The sequence below is a fragment of the Myiozetetes cayanensis genome, unplaced genomic scaffold (genome assembly GCF_022539395.1).
Source record: "Myiozetetes cayanensis isolate MyiCay16 unplaced genomic scaffold, myiCay2020 scf378, whole genome shotgun sequence".
Taxonomy (NCBI): Eukaryota; Metazoa; Chordata; class Aves; order Passeriformes; family Tyrannidae; genus Myiozetetes; species Myiozetetes cayanensis.
Window position 1 is genome coordinate 1 of NW_026087607.1, and position 20,162 is coordinate 20,162.

Genomic DNA, 20,162 nt, shown 5'->3' on the forward strand with positions numbered 1-20,162 from the left:
ACTTGAAATGTTGCAAGTTTTGATAAAATGTATTGGTTTGTCAACTGTTTGGGAGAAGTACTCTCCTATTTCCTTGTATCCAAAGCATGTTTGGATTGTAAATGTTTTTATTTTCTGCTGCTTGAATTTTCAGGGCTCTGAATGAAAGTAAGCAAGGGACCAGAGAGGACAGCAAACTGAAGGAGAACACAGAAAAGACTGTTAATACACTGACAGTAGAAGAAAAGGAAAACACTGAGCAAATGTTGGTGGACTTGACCCACAACAGTGAAACTAAAGTCAGTGTTGTAGTTGCTAACAAATCTCGCCAAGAAGAGACCTCAGAGGCCAAAAATGAATAGAAATTGGGTGTGATTTTAATCCAACTGACTTGAACTGTGGTGAATGGAAAGGGATGGGCCGGTGGGGTGGGCAGAAGGAAGAAACAAAGCTGCTTTTAGGAATGAATGATCTATTTTCAAAGCACTGGTACCTATGTGAAGTGTGTGTATATTAAAGCTATTTAAATGTTGGAATAAGTGGTTCCATTATATTACCGCATCTTCTGGATCTAAACAATGGGAAATTACATTCATATTGGATTAATGAAACAACTCCTGTGTCTCTATGTTACACAATGCGCTTTGCAGCAGAGACTTGTATTGTTTGCAAAACAGAAGCATAATGAACATGGTTTGGAGGTGATGTAACTTTTCAACATGCAACTTTTGCTGCATTTTTAAAATTTCAATCCATTATGATTTTCCAGACTGAATGCACCTGCTTTAGAAAACAAAAACAAGACAGAAACTGCTTTGCTTAAAACAACCACCCGTTTCCTGATACCTCAAAATTAACAAAGGGACATCTGCATTTGTTAGTACTGCCTCTTTTCATTATAATTGGAGAGACTGCTAAGCAAGGTGGTGAAAGGAGGAAGAAACAAGAAGTTTTAAAGAAAGAGAAAACAAATAGTGCTTAAAATCCCACTGTGGATTTAATTTCTTAAAATGCTGTGATTTTTAAAAATTATTTTAGTAAATAAATAAATAAAAAAAAACTAAAAAGACGGAATCTTTAATTTCTAGATAATGCTTTGGGAATTGCCATCCTTTATTCCAGGTAAGCTGTTTGTTAGTATTCAGCTATAATTTTAGTATTTGAGGAGCCCCTGCTGGTCTAGTGAGTAGAGACGCCGCTTATCACCGCGGGAGCACCTGGTTCGATTCCCGGTCAGGGCCACTCCCGGGCAGGTGGGGCTCGTTAGCTAGCCTAAAGGCAACCCACCTCGTCCTAGGGACCTCGCTGCCACCGTCCAAGCTCAGCTTGGCCCCGGCAGATGAACCTTAGGATTAAAGGGGTGGGCTCAGTTCAGCGTACACTGTGTCTCACCTAAAAATCCAATGCGCAGGCTGGAAGGTGGAAAGACCTTCCCGGATCTTTCGCTCGCGAAGACTGGCCATTATTAGTATTTGATGGATTTCATGTGACCGATTGTGTGGTTTTGTTTGCCATATGTTTATTTCCTATCAGCCTGAAATGTTGCAAAACTGACACAATTAACTTTCTCATGTAAAATTAGTGGTGGTGTTATTTTTTTCCAGAGGGGAACAGGACAGGGAAAAGAGTTCCTGTGACTATAAAATTTTTTATTTCTGTGTTTAGCATTTAAAAAAAAATAAGTTGTGGGTTTTTTTAACTAAGAACCAAAACTAACAGCACAGCTATGCAGCTTAGGGGCCAAACACACCAGTCCTCATAATTATTCTGTCAATTTTCAAATGAGCATCTATTGGTCTTGCACCAGTACTTTCTTTCAAGATTGGTTTCATCATCTCTTCCTCCCCTCCTGCCCCAGTCTGTGGGGTGGGTGGAGTGGGTGTGCTTTTTGTTTTGGTATAGTGGGAGAGAATGATGTTAGATTCTTGCATCTTTTTGCAAGCAGAAGTGAAATAGTTACTACATTAAGTCTGGAGAGCTGATGGGAGTTGCTAATTTTCCCCCTTCTCCTTAGCTTTTAGGATGAGGGGAACAGAATAAAATGAATAGAGATCTACACACCTTGTGGTTGATCCTGCACTTTTTCTTTGGTGTAAACCCCACTCATCACAACAGCAATTTTGACTGAATAAGGAATACAGGATCTGATACCCATGGTATTTTCTGATTTTGAACAGGGAATTTAATTCAAAAAGGTCAGAAAAAATTGACTAAAACCTAGTTATAGAAATGCATGTGTCTTTGTCTTGCTTTTTTGTTTGTTTGTTTGTTTGTTTGGGAGGGGGAGATAAAGAATCTGTTGAGGAAATGTTGTCCTAGACAGCTTCAAATAAAATTGATGGCAAAAATTGCATTTGTTGAATTAGTGCTACTTGAGAAGCATAGTGCTTTGCTTTTAAAGATTTGCCAGTTGTGGGTTTGCAGGATTTTTTTATTTTGTTTGGGGACGGTTGCTTTTCTTGGAGGAGGAGGGAGCATCATGTAGAAAACACACTGGAGGGGAAAGTATAAATTTTGTGCCTGTATTTGTTTCTTAATTAGACTCATTTCAAATGTCTTTAAAGAGCTTCATACCTGGATTGAGTGTTTGTAATAGCTACCAAAAAATAATAAAAAAAAAAGAAACAATCGTGACATTTATCACTATATTTTTTCAAATAATATGTAATTATTGCAATGCATTATTCTTTTAACAAGCCTAATAAGTGGGGTTTTTCCTTTTCTAAAAATGTACACCTGAGATATTGTGGACACACATTTTAATTGCATTGTTATGTTGACTGCAATGATGTAGAATTTAAAATAACTTTTTTTCCATTGTTTAATTTATACAAAGGAATTTTTCAGAGTCTGGCAGAAGGAAATAAATAGCAAAATGCTAACCTGTTGGTTTCAGCATTTGGTATTTCCTGACTTTTAAATTACTGGGGAACAGGAGGGGAATGTTGTTGCGTTGTGCTGAAAAGTTTGTGTTGGTTTTTTTTTTTTTAAAAGGAAATGCATAGAAACTGTAAGGGTATATGGAAGGAGAGAGCATCTGCTCTTATTAGGGGTATCTGGTCAAGGACCTTTTCAATGCAAAAAGGAATAACAAGACAAGAACATACAGAAACACGAACTTGACTGACATGATAAGGGGGGCAGTGATGAGAACGAAACATGGTCCAGTCACACTAAGTGATAAGCTTAATTCCATTAGCAGCAACTTATAGGGCAAGTGCTCCACGCTCCACCTCCCTGACCAACTTGGGAAGGTCACTGAATTTGCTGGGGGGGAAGAGGCAAAACTGGATGCAGTCTGTATCATTGCAAGGGGCTCTTCCTTCCCAGGTGCAGGACTTGGCAGTTGTCCTTGTTAAATTTAATGAGGTTCCTGATAGGCCATTCCTCTAGTCTGTCTAGGTCTCCCTGAATGGCAGCCCTACCCTTGAGCACATCTACTGCAACCCCTGAGTTTGGTGTCATCCACAAATTTGATGAGGTGCATTCTGTCACCTCCACCAGATCACCGATAGAGGCCTTGCACAGGCCAGGTCCTAGGATAGACTCCTGCAAGTATTCCACCTATAACTGGCCTCCAAGTAGAGTATGACCCTTTGAGCCTGATCATCCACTCAATTTTTCATCCATTTAGTAGTCCATTCATCTAGACCATAACATCCCAACATGGATACAAGGATGCTATGGGAGACAATATCAAAAGCCTTCCTAAAGTCAAGGTATACAACAGCCATTGCTCTCTCCTCATGCAGAGATCTATACTTTCCACAATGAAATTACATTGGGTTGGTGTTGTGGTTTAACCACAACCAGCAACCAAGTACCACACAGCCACTTGCTCACTCCCCCACCAGCAGGATCAGGGAGAGAATCAGAAGAGTAAAAGCTACATTTTTTTTCTTGCTTGATAGCAAAAGTTTCTTCAGAAGGGGCCAAACATCCCCTGTATCACACTGGGAAGCACAAAAGCCTCAGCAGTCCAGCTACTGTCGGACCCACCTCAAAAACATTTGAGGTGTCACAAATGAGTGTTTAAAGGTCGCTTAAAGAATCACTGGAAAAAGGTATTGGCAAAAGCAGGTTTAATATAAAAGTGGAAGCAGGACAAAGTTTTTTTGGAAGGTTCACTCTACTACTTACTAGATGGTTAAAGCACACAGAGGAAAAGGAAAACAAAAATCTCAATCAATCCAAACCGAAATGAACCCAAAAAATTATCCTCGTGTAGGCGGGGGAAGTGGGGGGGGAGGGAAGAAAAGGATAAGGGTAGGAATGGGTAAGGATAAAAAGGAATAAGGAAGACCCTCCTGTTGAGTCACAAGGTTTAGAGTAGATCCCCTTGCTGAACTGAGCCTCGGACTTGACCAACAGTTTAGGCCTGAAGGTTTTTAACAGCATTTGACAGTACTTAATCAATAGCTTAAGTTAAATAATTTAACAGACGATTCATGTAGAATTTACTACAGCACAACAGTAACTCACAGGCCTAACTTCCTTATGAATCTAACATACTTAAATGTCTAGGACAGCAACATTCCCAGTACATTTTCTATAGCATAGTCACACTTGCATGCACACAGACATAAAGAGCCTGTGTACAAGGTATAATACCTGTGAAGAATTCCCCTCAAATTCAGTGAAATACAGCGACAGATACCAGCTAGACAGGGAACACTGTTGCACAGACCTCCTCGCATAGATAATATTGTTCCATCGCATTCAAAGAAGTCTTAAAAAAACAAAACCAAAAAAATTTAAGTAACCCAAGCAAAAATTTCCCTCCATTTATAATTGGAAGATAAATTAAATCTCTGTTTATAGGCACATAGGCAAGAGGTGACCACTGTGTCACTCTGTGGTGCGAGAGATTTTAAATTTAGTCACAGGATGGATTGTGGTAGTGCATATTCCCCCCCACCCCCCAGGCCACAGTATGATCTCAGAAATGCTTGTTAGGCCTTGGCCTTGACAAACAGCACCTGGGCTAAACTGCTCTTGAGCTTATCAGAAACATTCTCTGCTCTGAGGAACTAACAGGTGTCTAACGAGCTCCTGTTTTTAGTGAACAGCTTTGGAAGCTTATTTTTCTTGTCTGATTAGCAACCCAAGTGGAATAACATTTTAGTTATCGAACTTTCAAAGAAAGTTACCAACACGAATTGGGGCCAGGATGGACTAAAGACCACTCACTTGCGACCCTATAGACAGCAGTCCAAAGTGAGAGCCTTTGAGCTCTCCTGGACTGCAGCAGCTGCTACCAGCAAACTCCCTCTCAGTGGGGCCTCTCAGAGCCAGCGAACTCTCGTTTGCTGCACTCAGAGGACTGCCGACAAGGGAGCCTAGGCTGATACGCCTGACTCCTTGAGGCTCAACCCTTTGCCTTTAACTTAAGCTATTGATTAAGTACTGTCAAATGCTGTTAAAAACCTTCAGGCCTAAACTGTTGGTCAAGTCCGAGGCTCAGTTCAGCAAGGGGATCTACTCTAAACCTTGTGACTCAACAGGAGGGTCTTCCTTATTCCTTTTTATCCTTACCCATTCCTACCCTTATCCTTTTCTTCCCTCCCCCCCCACTTCCCCCGCCTACACGAGGATAATTTTTTGGGTTCATTTCGGTTTGGATTGATTGAGATTTTTGTTTTCCTTTTCCTCTGTGTGCTTTAACCATCTAGTAAGTAGTAGAGTGAACCTTCCAAAAAAACTTTGTCCTGCTTCCACTTTTATATTAAACCTGCTTTTGCCAATACCTTTTTCCAGTGATTCTTTAAGCGACCTTTAAACACTCATTTGTGACACCTCAAATGTTTTTGAGGTGGGTCCGACAGTAGCTGGACTGCTGAGGCTTTTGTGCTTCCCAGTGTGATACAGGGGATGTTTGGCCCCTTCTGAAGAAACTTTTGCTATCAAGCAAGAAAAAAAATGTAGCTTTTACTCTTCTGATTCTCTCCCTGATCCTGCTGGTGGGGGAGTGAGCAAGTGGCTGTGTGGTACTTGGTTGCTGGTTGTGGTTAAACCACAACACCAACCCAATGTAATTTCATTGTGGAAAGTATAGATCTCTGCATGAGGAGAGAGCAATGGCTGTTGTATACCTTGACTTTAGGAAGGCTTTTGATATTGTCTCCCATAGCATCCTTGTATCCATGTTGGGATGTTATGGTCTAGATGAATGGACTACTAAATGGATGAAAAATTGAGTGGATGATCAGGCTCAAAGGGTCATACTCTACTTGGAGGCCAGTTATAGGTGGAATACTTGCAGGAGTCTATCCTAGGACCTGGCCTGTGCAAGGCCTCTATCGGTGATCTGGTGGAGGTGACAGAATGCACCTCATCAAATTTGTGGATGACACCAAACTCAGGGGTTGCAGTAGATGTGCTCAAGGGTAGGGCTGCCATTCAGGGAGACCTAGACAGACTAGAGGAATGGCCTATCAGGAACCTCATTAAATTTAACAAGGACAACTGCCAAGTCCTGCACCTGGGAAGGAAGAGCCCCTTGCAATGATACAGACTGCATCCAGTTTTGCCTCTTCCCCCAGCAAATTCAGTGACCTTTCCCAAGTTGGTCAGGGAGGTGGAGCGTGGAGCACTTGCCCTATAAGTTGCTGCTAATGGAATTAAGCTTATCACTTAGTGTGACTGACCATGTTTCGTTCTCATCACTGCCCCCCCTTATCATGTCAGTCAAGTTCGTGTTTCTGTATGTTCTTGTCTTGTTATTCCTTTTTGCATTGAAAAGGTCCTTGACCAGATACCCCTAATAGAGCAGATGCTCTCTCCTTCCATATACCCTTACAGTTTCTATGCATTTCCTTTTAAAAAAAAAAAAAACCAACACAAACTTTTCAGCACAACGCAACAACATTCCCCTCCTGTTCCCCAGTAATTTAAAAGTCAGGAAATACCAAATGCTGAAACCAACAGGTTAGCATTTTGCTATTTATTTCCTTCTGCCAGACTCTGAAAAATTCCTTTGTATAAATTAAACAATGGAAAAAAAGTTATTTTAAATTCTACATCATTGCAGTCAACATAACAATGCAATTAAAATGTGTGTCCACAATATCTCAGGTGTACATTTTTAGGAAAAGGAAAAAAACCCCACTTATTAGGCTTGTTAAAAGAATAATGCATTGCAATAATTACATATTATTTGAAAAAATATAGTGATAAATGTCACGATTGTTTCTTTTTTTTTTATTATTTTTTGGTAGCTATTACAAACACTCAATCCAGGTATGAAGCTCTTTAAAGACATTTGAAATGAGTCTAATTAAGAAACAAATACAGGCACAAAATTTATACTTTCCCCTCCAGTGTGTTTTCTACATGATGCTCCCTCCCTCCTCCAAGAAAAGCAACCGTCCCCAAACAAAATAAAAAAATCCTGCAAACCCACAACTGGCAAATCTTTAAAAGCAAAGCACTATGCTTCTCAAGTAGCACTAATTCAACAAATGCAATTTTTGCCATCAATTTTATTTGAAGCTGTCTAGGACAACATTTCCTCAACAGATTCTTTATCTCCCCTCCCCAAACAAACAAACAAACAAACAAAAAGCAAGACAAAGACACATGCATTTCTATAACTAGGTTTTAGTCAATTTTTTCTGACCTTTTTGAATTAAATTCCCTGTTCAAAATCAGAAAATACCATGGGTATCAGATCCTGTATTCCTTATTCAGTCAAAATTGCTGTTGTGATGAGTGGGGTTTACACCAAAGAAAAAGTGCAGGATCAACCACAAGGTGTGTAGATCTCTATTCATTTTATTCTGTTCCCCTCATCCTAAAAGCTAAGGAGAAGGGGGAAAATTAGCAACTCCCATCAGCTCTCCAGACTTAATGTAGTAACTATTTCACTTCTGCTTGCAAAAAGATGCAAGAACTAACATCATTCTCTCCCACTATACCAAAACAAAAAAGCACACCCACCCACCCACCCCACAGACTGGGGCAGGAGGGGAGGAAGAGATGATGAAACCAATCTTGAAAGAAAGTACTGGTGCAAGACCAATAGATGCTCATTTGAAAATTGACAGAATAATTATGAGGACTGGTGTGTTTGGCCCCTAAGCTGCATAGCTGTGCTGTTAGTTTTTGGTTCTTAGTTAAAAAAAACCCACAACTTATTTTTTTTTAAATGCTAAACACAGAAATAAAAAATTTTATAGTCACAGGAACTCTTTTCCCTGTCCTGTTCCCCTCTGGAAAAAAATAACACCACCACTAATTTTACATGAGAAAGTTAATTGTGTCAGTTTTGCAACATTTCAGGCTGATAGGAAATAAACATATGGCAAACAAAACCACACAATCGGTCACATGAAATCCATCAAATACTAATAATGGCCAGTCTTCGCGAGCGAAGATCCGGGGAAGGTCTTTCCACCTTCCAGCCTGCGCATTGGATTTTTTAGGTGAGACACAGTGTGCGCGGAACTGAGCCCACCCTTTAATCCTAAGGTTCATCTGCCGGGGCCAAGCGAGCTTGGACGGTGGCAGCGAGGTCCTTAGGACGTAGGTGGGTTGCCTTTAAGGCTAACGAGCCCCACCTGCCCGGGAGTGGCCCTGACCGGGAATCGAACCCGGGTCTCCGCGGTGATAGCGCGGCGTCTTTACCACTAGACCAGCAGGGGCTCCTCAAATACTAAAATTATAGCTGAATACTAACAAACAGCTTACCTGGAATAAAGGATGGCAATTCCCAAAGCATTATCTAGAAATTAAAGATTCCGTCTTTTTAGTTTTTTTTTTTATTTATTTATTTACTAAAATAATTTTTAAAAATCACAGCATTTTAAGAAATTAAATCCACAGTGGGATTTTAAGCACTATTTGTTTTCCTTTCTTTAAAACTTTTGTTTCTTCCTCCTTTCACCACCTTGCTTAGCAGTCTCTCCAATTATAATGAAAAGAGGCAGTACTAACAAATGCAGATGTCCCTTTGTTAATTTTGAGGTATCAGGAAACGGGTGGTTGTTTTAAGCAAAGCAGTTTCTGTCTTGTTTTTGTTTTCTAAAGCAGGTGCATTCAGTCTGGAAAATCATAATGGATTGAAATTTTAAAAAATGCAGCAAAAGTTGCATGTTGAAAAGTTACATCACCTCCAAACCATGTTCATTATGCTTCTGTTTGCAAACAATACAAGTCTCTGCTGCAAAGCGCATTGTGTAACATAGAGACACAGGGAGTTGTTTCATTAATCCAATATGAATGTAATTTCCCATTGTTTAGATCCAGAAGATGCAGTAATATAATGGAACCACTTATTCCAACATTTAAATAGCTTTAATATACACACACTCACATAGGTACCAGTGCTTTGAAAATAGATCATTCATTCCTAAAAGCAGCTTTGTTTCTTCCTTCTGCCCACCCCACCGGCCCATCCCTTTCCATTCACCACAGTTCAAGTCAGTTGATTAAAATCACACCCAATTTCTATTCATTTTTGGCCTCTGAGGTCTCTTGGCGAGATTTGTTAGCAACTACAACACTGACTTTAGTTTCACTGTTGTGGGTCAAGTCCACCAACATTTGCTCAGTGTTTTCCTTTTCTTCTACTGTCAGTGTATTAACAGTCTTTTCTGTGTTCTCCTTCAGTTTGCTGTCCTCTCTGGTCCCTTGCTTACTTTCATTCAGAGCCCTGAAAATTCAAGCAGCAGAAAATAAAAACATTTACAATCCAAACATGCTTTGGATACAAGGAAATAGGGAGAGTACTTCTCCCAAACAGTTGACAAACCAATACATTTTATCAAAACTTGCAACATTTCAAGTACTTTTATTTAAATAGACAAAAAAAATAATACTTTCTCTTACTCTTTATCCCTCCACAGCCTAGTTACAATATTACATTCAAATGTCTTCCACATGCCAGTAATCCTGGCTGAGAATTATTCAATCCTCTTTGAAGAAACTCTATTCAGCAAAGACATTTGTTCTATTGAACAGATCTTTGTCAAGAGAAGGAAAATTAATGTTCCAGAGCTGCCTATTATTTCACAGCATGGACTGATATTTATGAGCCAACCATGTCCTGGGCTGCATCAAAAGCAGCATGACCAGCAGGTCGAGGGAGGTGATTCTGCCCCTCTGCCCCACTCAGGTGAGATCCCACCTGCAGTGCTGCCTCCAGCTCTGGGGTCCCAGCACGGGAAGGACATGGAGCTGTTGGAGCGAGTCCAGACAAGGCCACAAAGATGCTCTGAGGACTGGAGCCCCTCCTTCTCTGGAGCCAGGCTGGGAGAGCTGGGGCTGTTCACCTGGAGAAAAGAAGGCTCTGGGGAGACCTTAGAGCCCCTTCCAGTGCCTAAAGGGGCTCCAGGAGAGCTGGAGAGGAACAATTTACAAGGGCGCGGAGTGACAGGACAAGGGGGAAATGGCTTTAAACTGAAAGAAGGTAGATTTAGATTAGATAATAGGAAGAAACTCTTCCCAAATCATTCTACGATTCTATGAAAGGAAAAGATCTTTGCTATTAACTTCACCATGTGCTTTTGGGGAGAAAGCACACTTATTGAGATTTTCCTTTACTCGAAGCCCCTAACACTTCTCTGTACATAATTCTTTGCACTGGAACTCCAAGTTTAGTTGCAAGCACGCTAAAGAGAAATAATAAGGAAGAGAAAAAGCAAAAATAAATCCAGATTTCCATATACTTTGCTGCCATTTCCATGTTGCTCTACTGGCAAGCAAACATCAGCAATAGATTCAAGTAATCTTAATTTTGAACCAACAAACTGAACTGGTATTCACCTTGAAATGAAGTTTAAGCTTTAGGATCATAGTAAAGAACATTTATGTGCTACATTTGGATTTGATAACACCAGATTTTAACTCCCAAACAGAGGGAATTTCTGGAACAATCTGTATTCCAAAAACCCTTGACCATCTGTAGATAAAAGTTTCTTTCAGTTTGAGGTCTGATCTAGACTTGAAACTGGAATGGTATTTGGACATATGGAGATATTCAGGTACAGGTTTAAAAACAAGTTACCTTGGATTTCTGGGTTCCTGGGTCAAACAGGATGGACAGAAGCATCTAGTTGAGTAATTACATCTCATAACTGCATCCAACGGTGTTTGTGTTAGACAGAACTCTTCCCTTGTTAGAATAATCTGTCGTATCCCTGTGTTTGCTTTCGTTACATTTTTTGGGGGGGAAGAGAGGAATGAGTGCTGAGATGCACAAAAATCAACTGTTACATTTGGCTGTTATGCAAAGGAGTCTGCAAACCAACTTACATGCCATGCCTCAGCACATGTCGTTCCCACTCAGAGCCCTCTGTAAATGATCGGCCACAGAACTCACATGGAAAACGCTTCTCTAGAGCTCCACCGTCAGCATACGTCACGGACTCTGTGAGAGAACAAAATTATCTGCACACTGATGAGCATCAGGGCAAGAAGGGACCTTTATAATGATCTTCCCTGCTGCCCCTCAGGGGAGGAAAAAATATCCTGAAGCACCAAAAGATTTCCCTTTAGAAAAGTAGATATTTCTGAAATTGTCCTCCCTATCCTAAAAAGGCAAGGTGTGAAAACTCTGTAACCACCACTATGAGAAAAGATCAATTAAGTACAATATGGAAATGGGGGTCGGGGTGGGGAATGGACTTTCAAAATAATTGAGTGCTTCCAACTTAGTGTGGGGACCAGTTAAGCCAGCAGCACCTACATTCAGTTAATCAGGATCAGAAAGGAGTGTTTTGGCCTTGACTGGTGTTTTTGATAAAGAGAGTACTGTGTTCTCAAAGCACTTAATGGTCTGCATGGTCTGCATGCTTTTCCCGTGGCTGAAAACAGTCAAACATGATACGAGTGTGAATGTGTGGGATCAAGGCACTGGTTTAGGATGATCCTGGGAATTCCAGTTAACTAAAAGACAAACACCAGGTGCTGTTTACAAAGGAACCCTAATAAAAGGGGAACGCCAGAAAGATCAGCGGACAAATCCCGAAATCAAACTCTGTGTGGTGGCAGCCTCATTTCTTTCAGCGCCCATACTTAGACACCCACATGAACAACCAAGGTTTCGTATTAATACTGAAAAGTGAACTGAGGTTCTCCAGAGTGACCAGGATTTCAAGCTACAGAGCCATCCTGAAAAGTCAGGACACACACTGCAGCTGAAAAATCCCATCGTCCATCTGTTATATCTATTTGCAGAGATGTTTTAATGCTCCCTGCATTTGAACAATTGAAGAGACTGGGGGGTTTTACGTCAAAACCAGCACTGAGAGTTTAGTGTGGAAATAGCTTCAAAGCAAAACCAAAGGAGAACACTTGAGTCAATATGTAATTTTCAAATCAGTGGAGCAAATCTTAGGAAATGGAGACTTGGTGTACTTGGCATCTGATACTCATCAGAAATTGTCATCCCTTCAATATGAATTCTCTGAATTCTCATGAATAAGAGAATATTACTGAAAGGACAGTGTCTTAACTGCACAGATGATTCATCTGATCCTAATAATTAATACAAATCATTTAGGGTCTCATTTGCAAAAGTGTCAAGCACCTAGCTTTACATTCAAAGTCACTGGCAGCTGAGGGGACAGCATTTCTGAAAGCTAATCCCCATGTGAAACGAGTCAGCTTTAAAAAAGATGAAACGTTTTCTAATAAATTAAGGCTTTAAAAATAATTGCATGGACCATAGACAACCCTACCAGAGGGGATGAGAGAGTGGATCTGATTGTCACCAACGTCAGTGAGCTAATCGGAGACATCAGCCTGGGCTGCAGTGATCATGCGTTGGTGGAGTTCACAGTACTGAGGGATATGGGTGAGGTGAAGAGTAAAGTCAGGACCCTGGACTTTAGAAAAGCAAACTTCCAGCTCTTCAGGGAGATAGTGGGATCCCCTGGGAGACTGCCCTTGGGGACAAGGGAACAGAACAGAGCACGAGAGCTAGTGATCCCCGGGAGCAAGAAATCAGGCAAGGAAGGTGTGGTGGTTTTAATCTAGGCCTTCCTTGGTTACCAGTTTGTAACCAAGGAAGAGGCAGTGTTCCCAGTATTCCATACGATTTTTACGTAAATCGGGGTATAAATAAGAAGGGAAGAGAGGCCTTCACTCTCTTCTCTTCCAGCGGGGTACGGGAACAGTGGGTCCTTGCGTTGGTCTCGCTTATCTAAGGCTGAGGCCTGCAGCGACCGCTGGCCTGCCACGTGGAGGATAGCAGAGTGCTGGCCGTGTGTGCTAATCCTGCTTTTCTAAGGAACGTGGTGAGATTTGTTTTACTAGTTATTTTACTAGTCCTCAGGTTTGATTGCGGATATCTGCTCGGTGTCCCTTCTTTGTCTCCTTTTGTTCCTTTTCCCCTTTCCCTATCCCTTCGGGGGGTGTTTGAATTCCTTTTTGCTGTGTACATAGCATCTTAACTGTAATATGCATCAAATATATATATTTTTTATATAACTAGCTGGATTTTCGGGTTCTTCAATTTACATATTTTTTTCCTTTGCTCTGGGGAAAGAAGGAAGGGGGAAGGGGGGGAGGCTGCTACTGGGGTTTGGGCATTTGGCAGGGAGCCAAGTCCGAACCATCACAGAAGGCAAGAGACTGGCATGGCTGAGTAGGGACCTGCCGGTCAAACTGAAGAGAAAGGAGCAAATGCACAGGCAGTGGAAGCAGGGACAGGTGACCTGGGAAGAGTATAGAGATGAAGTACAGTTGCTGTGGGAAGAAGACTGGGATTAAAATTAAAGAAAAGTGGAAAGTCATCGACACAGTTATAACAGTACGGAAACTATAGGGGGAAAGGCAGTTGCTACTCCCTGAATGGAACGTGGTCAGCATACCTGACCTCCCACACACAGTCTAAGGGGGACTAAACGGAGGGTGGAGCGGAGTGAAGACCCTGCAGCCAGACTCTGTCAAAACCCTTGCAGAGGAGGGAACTCAGTGGTCCTTTTTAGCTGATAATCTGCACAGCAGCTGAAAACCAAGGGAGATAAAGGTAGACGTCTTGCTGGCGAATCAGCAACTGTGGTGAAATCCCTCTCCTTGGACTGACATGTCCCCAGCCCAAGGTTATCTCAGGTACTATACTGAGATATCTGCCCCCAAGGTACGACCACCCCTCACTGAGTAAGATGTATGACTAAAGTCACTCAAGCTTCACCTAAACATAAATAAATAGCATAAAAGTGAGTTAAGAACGGGGACAAGTCGGGGAAGACTCCATCGTAACTTCGGCTGACGGGCTGAACCTGCCTCTCCCCCGTATGGGCCCACTGGGTAAGAACCGTATTCTGTGCGTGCTGAATGATTCTCTTGAGCCAGCTTTCCTTGGGAATTAGAGCTCGTTAGTATGTTGCTTTGAATACATTTTTGCAGTCAGATACTGTCAACGGCAACCCTCGAACCTTAACCTGTCACAATTTTATTAATATAAAGAGTGTTATTCAGTAAAGTGTTAATGTGAGTCTTTCAAGGGTGCTAGCAGTCACCGGCAGTGGGTAACATACTCAAATAAAGGTGTGGAGACCCAGGAGGGGGGTCTCTCTGTTGGCACGTGCCCCTGAACAAGTCAGTTGAACAGCCCTCCGACCTAGTGAACTGTTCAGGGAAGGGTCCCCGTAACGGGATGCTGACAGACTGGTCGGGCGCAAGGATCTTGGTTTTCCTGGGGCGCTGACAGACAACTCAAACACTAAGGGTTGAGGAAATCTCCCCTTTTCACATGACAGTTGTGAAGAGATGGGATCAGGAAGGTCAAGATGAAGCTGGAACTGAACTTGGCAAGGGATGCAAAGAATAACGGGAAGGGCTTCTACAGGTGTGTTAACCAGAAAATGAAAGTGAAAGAAGGTGTACCCCCATTGATAAACATTGCTGGTAAACTGGTAACTATGGTCAAGGAGAAGGCTGAGGTACTTAACAACTTTTTTGCCACAGCCTTCAATGGCAAACCTCTCTTCCCACCCCTCTTGAGTGGATGGACTGCATGATGGGGACTGGGGAGCAGACTGCTTCCCACTCTAAGTGAAGATCATGTTCATGACCACCTGAGGAAGCTGAATGTGCACAAGTCTATGGGACCCGATGAGATGCATCCCAGAGTCCTGAGGGAATTTGGTCGATGCAGTCACTCTCCACGATATTTGAAAAGTCCTGGCAGTCAGATCAAATCCCAGGTGATTCGAAAAAGGGAAACATTGTCCCCATCTTTAAAAAGGGTAGAAAGGAGGACCCTGGGAACTAGTGACCCGTCAGCCTCACCTCTGTGCCTTGGGAAGGTCCATGGAACAGATCCTCCTAGAAGCTATGCTAAGGCACATGGAGGACAGGGAGGTGATTCGGGACAGCCAGCACAGCTTCACCAAGGGCAAGTCCTGCCTGACCAACCTAGTGGCCTTCTAGGATGGAGTGGCTCCATCAGTGAACAAGGGAAGGGCTACAGATATCTATCTGGGAAGTTTATTTATGGGCTTTTTCTCTGCAGATTTAGACACTCCAGTAACAGTATTTGGCTCATAAAAACTGGTGTCATGGTTAATTTAGCCTTAATCAAATAGAGAAAAAAAAAGACATTCTAAGTAATAGGACGTTCCTGCTAAGAAAAAAGCAGAAGCGACTGAGAGATTTTTATGTGGTTTCTTAATACTTACATAATTAGATGCAGTATCGCTTGCAGAATTTCATAGTATTCTTTGTTTCACAGCCACAGTGCAATGCTCTTAAATGAATACAAGCCTTTGAACAAACTATGCTAAAGCCAAAAGGCTCTAAAATGAAACTTCATCTGAAGCTCGGGACTTCCCCATGACTGAACACTTATTCCTACAGACCTGGAGAGTGAAAAATTTGGAAGTGAAAGAATTATCGAGTGCATTGGCACCCATTGTCTCTTACAAACGAACTACAGCCAACGCCCTCAACACAACCACATACTAGCACCTCACTTATATGCAGTGGTAGTTGTTAAAAAACGAGGACATCTCATATATAATCTCATATATATTATTTCCAAATGCCTCACTGAAAACTTCAGGATAACCAATCCATGTAGCAAAGAAGCTGATCCTCTGAATGCTTGATTGCAGTAAAACTCAAAATTAAATCACAGGGACTATTCACAGAAATAAGTATTTGCAGGATAAGGGTTTCAGCCCCCTATCTTTATAATCTGCCAAATGTACTATGACAACAAGAGTATACAATGGTAGAAGAGATCTGACCTAATAAAAAGTCTTTGTTAATGACCCTAACAGTGGCAGTAAGAATTTAATAAAGCATATGCATTTGCACACAAAACAAAATCCCAGAAATGTAAAAATAGTGCTGTGGAGGTTGCAGTTTCAGGGATGCCAGACTGTGGAGGCCTTGGGACCAAGCTCATGTGGCACAACCAGCATGCTCAGCACTCTGCTCTTTCCATCTACTGACAATTGCTGCTCCTGTCAGCAAGGAAAGGGGAAGTAGAAATAACAACTTTGCTGTAGCTCTGAAGTGTTCTTTGCATTGGTCATTCTTTCTCAGAGGCAATAAATATCTCAACTCCATCACACGAAACCAACTGCTGAGTAGAAATGAATGCGTTCATTTAGTCTGTCCTGACCTAAACCACAACACCCACACAGGTAGTAAATTATCACCTCTGTAATCTGATAATTTAAGAATAATTCAGGGTTATTCATACAGCTGGCTCACACTCAGCTCTACTAAGGTTATGCTGTTAGAAGAAGAGAATCCAAAGTGTCTTATGTGAAAGCAGTGACTGATGGCACAACCATCAATACTCTTGAGAAACAACAGCTTCTTCTTGACCTCACAGAACGAGGCCCAGAAAACTAATAGCTTACAAGGGTAGCTACCACTTTTGAAGGGTGAATACATGACTCCAACAATCCTTGAGCCAAGAGATGTCAATAATGGCTTTCTGTTACACTTACTTCCTGAAGGTCTGATAAAGTCCTACTCTCTTTAGGTCACTGTACTATTGGACAGTGCTGTTTTACACCCTATGCTTGATCATAGGCAAAGAAACTTAACGTCTATATGACCTGAAAGGCAACATGCTCCTCCCACCAAAGATAAAAGTTCAATAGACCAAAAGGAATTGGTCCACACTGAGTTCAAATGACATTAATTTGACTTTTGAGATTAGTCTCTGTCGTGGTTTTGCTCACCAGCTAGTGCCTGGGGCTGAGGATGGTTTTGTCCAGATGGATTTCCGGAGAAAAAGGTCAATCAAAACTCTTAGTGACGCCTTTGCTAATTACATATTTAAGAAAACGGAAGAGAAGGTGGTTACGCAGTTGAAATTAGTAGCAGTAGCCATGTAGGAGAGGAGGCAGGCCTCGAGTGGGCCGAGGCCCCCTCCTCCCCCGGCCTGGGCCGGGGGCAGGTGTAGCACTGAAGCCCCGCCTTCTCTCCTGTAAGAGAGTACAGAAAAAAAACTTTAGAGGACTGACTGCTTAGACGAAAAATCGCTGCAGAAGAATTCCGGCAGAAAGATAAGGGACCTCCAAGGTCAAAGCTGGCAGCCGGAGGAGAGAGAAGAAAAGTCGGAAGGGCGGGGGGGGGACTTTCTCCCTCCTTTCGCTCTCTCCCTTCAGCAGGGAAAAGACTGAAAAATAAAATCCTTGCTACCTTTGTAAGATTGTTGGGGTGAGGAGACCCCCATGCGGCTCACAGAAGAGCTTGTGGATGTACAAGGAAGCCGAGACTTCATGAGAAGGACTGAAATGAGGCAGAGTCCTGTTGAAGATTTATGACCCCGAGAGGGATGAGGCTTACGCCGGAGTGAGAACGGCTCGGGTAAGTTTGGGATCTCAGTGAGAGATCCATGCTGCTGCTGTTGGAAATTTGTGACCCTGAGAGAACCTACGCTGGAGCAAGAAGGGCTCGGGTAGGGATGTTGGGATCCGTGTGTGGGATCCATGCTGCTGCTGAAGATTTATGACCCTGAGAGAAAGGCTTACACTGGAGTGAGAACGGCTCGGGTAAGCTTGGGATCCAAGTGAGGGATCCATGCTAGACCCATGTCGGAGAGGTCTATCAAGGACTGTTCTCCCGTGGGGAGGGACCTCACAGAAAAACAGGGGTGGACTCATAAGCCATTATCCCCTGTGATCCTGTGGTGAAAATCCATGGTAGGCAAGTGTCCCCTTGCAAGTCCATGAAAGAGAAAACCTTCAGGGTCTGGGTAACCCCCCAGCCTCCGGTCTAAGCCCAGGAGGGGGGTAGGCCCTGCATAGGAAGCGAGAAATTTATCTCCAGGATGGGGGAAGCTTATCTATAAAAGGTACCCCCACCAAGCCTGGGCAGTGCCCCCAGGACACTGGACACCCCATCAGTTGGATCAACACTGGAGCCAGGGCTGGCGATTCCTTCCTTTCTGCCTTCCTTCCTTCCTGCCTTCCTTCCTCCCTCCCTCCCTCCCTCCCTTCTTTCCTCCATCCCCCTCTCTCCCTTCCCTTTCACCCCACCCCTTTATCCAAACCCACTGTCATGTGCTTATAGTGGGATATCATGGACTAACACGCCAATTTCCGTTTAAAGTGTGTAATTTACTAATAAAACTTTGTGAGCTTTTGCAGGTCCTCTGACTTTTGTTGTTCCTTTTGACCACAAGCATCTACGAATCTTGGGTGCTCCTTTCCCCTTAAGGGTGGGACATCACACTGGTCAAGAACTTTCTTGCACTGTTGTAAGTTCTGGTTTTTACAACTGTATGATAGGATAGCAGCACTTCAGCAGTTGAGAGATAACTAACTAGACCAAGGGCTGTCTGGCTACTCTCAATTTCTGATCAGCCATTTGTTAACATTTTAACACTTGTCAAGTTTTTTAACTGGATATAATAGAAGAATGGATTTCAGAGCACATCAGTACTCAGTCTTATATCCTATAGCCAAAGTCACCCAAAATGTAGAAAAACAAGGAAAAAAATAGAATGTGAGATAGGAGTTTCTAATTGTCCTAGGCAAGAAAAATTATCTCTTCTTTATTTATATTGCCATTATTTATTTTCCAATTAATGCTCATCATAAAACACACAAAAATAGATACCAGTAAGATGACACACTCTTTATGGTTATTTCCTTCCTAGACTTCATTGCATTACCAACTAAACTATGTATATATTATATACAATTAGTCCCCTTTTTCATACCTACCATAGTCAGTGACATATCTGAGAAATTATTATCAGTCAGAAATACCAAAGTGACACAGTAAAAAAGTGACAGTTTTCTCCATTCCCAGATCTCCGGGTACTCTGCAAACAATGAACCAGATCTGCCACTCTCACTAATCAGAATCACACTCTGAAGGGTTGGGGATTCCCCCCCACACACCTCCCCTTTTATATTTCAACACACAAAACAGTAGAATCCAGCACCATGACCTTAATTGCCAATATTCCTCTGAAATACTGTATTATGCCTATTTTACACAGGGTTAAAGGAATGCAACAAATTAAGATCAAGATTTCCAGAGGTAACCACTACTACTTTAGTCTCTTAGGTGGTTGGTCAGAGACCTTTAAAACCCAATTTTGAAGAGAGTCACATGCCCACAATTCCAGATGAATATGAAAGAATCTGAAGAATTCAAAGGTAAGTTTAAATAAATAACTATTCAGAGGTCACTATGTTCTCAATAGAAGCAATCTGCCCAACACAACACAAGTAGTCTTTGGAAACAATAAAAAAATCCTTATCTTATTTACAGCATAGACCACAAGATCATCACTAAGCAGTCTCACAAGTCTAGACTGGACTGGAACATCCACCTTGTTCAAATAAAGAAGGAAGAAACTGTCAGTCAGCCATCAAGTGAGTTAATCAACTTTTACCAGTCACTAGAACTTCTACCTCATCTGAGTTAGAAAATACAGAATAAAATTAACAAGGGAAAGAAAGTAGAGCAAATATTTGCTTTTTCTTTAGCTTCATCAACAGACAACTGAAATGACATCCAGACTGCAGCGAGCTTGTTATTAATGATTCCTTTCCCAACTTGACATTAAATTAAAATCTTCAGCAGACCAACAATCTTTCAAGTAATTAAAAAGGTAAATACACCACCCTGCATGTTAAACAGCACTCACTCTTGACCTATATCTATAAGCACATACAGCCTTCTCTGAGCATTTTCATTTATTTTAAAAGCTACCAAAAATACATGTACTTGCTGCTGTAATATAAATTTTCAGTATC

General features: G+C 41.9%; 2 long non-coding RNA genes across 2 annotated transcripts; one reads left to right on the top strand and one right to left on the bottom strand.

Moving 5' to 3' along the window:
* Positions 1-8,631: 8,631 nt before the first annotated feature.
* Positions 8,632-18,351, bottom strand: LOC126646705 (uncharacterized). Its single transcript, XR_007630371.1, has 3 exons — positions 11,233-18,351; positions 10,985-11,126; positions 8,632-9,631 (listed from the first exon to the last, which is right to left on the bottom strand). It is a non-coding gene; the product is annotated as an uncharacterized LOC126646705 (long non-coding RNA).
* On the top strand, positions 17,598-19,773 carry LOC126646706 (uncharacterized). The gene is made up of 3 exons (XR_007630372.1): positions 17,598-17,757; positions 19,400-19,559; positions 19,675-19,773. It is a non-coding gene; the product is annotated as an uncharacterized LOC126646706 (long non-coding RNA).
* The last annotated feature ends 389 nt before the right edge of the window (positions 19,774-20,162 follow it).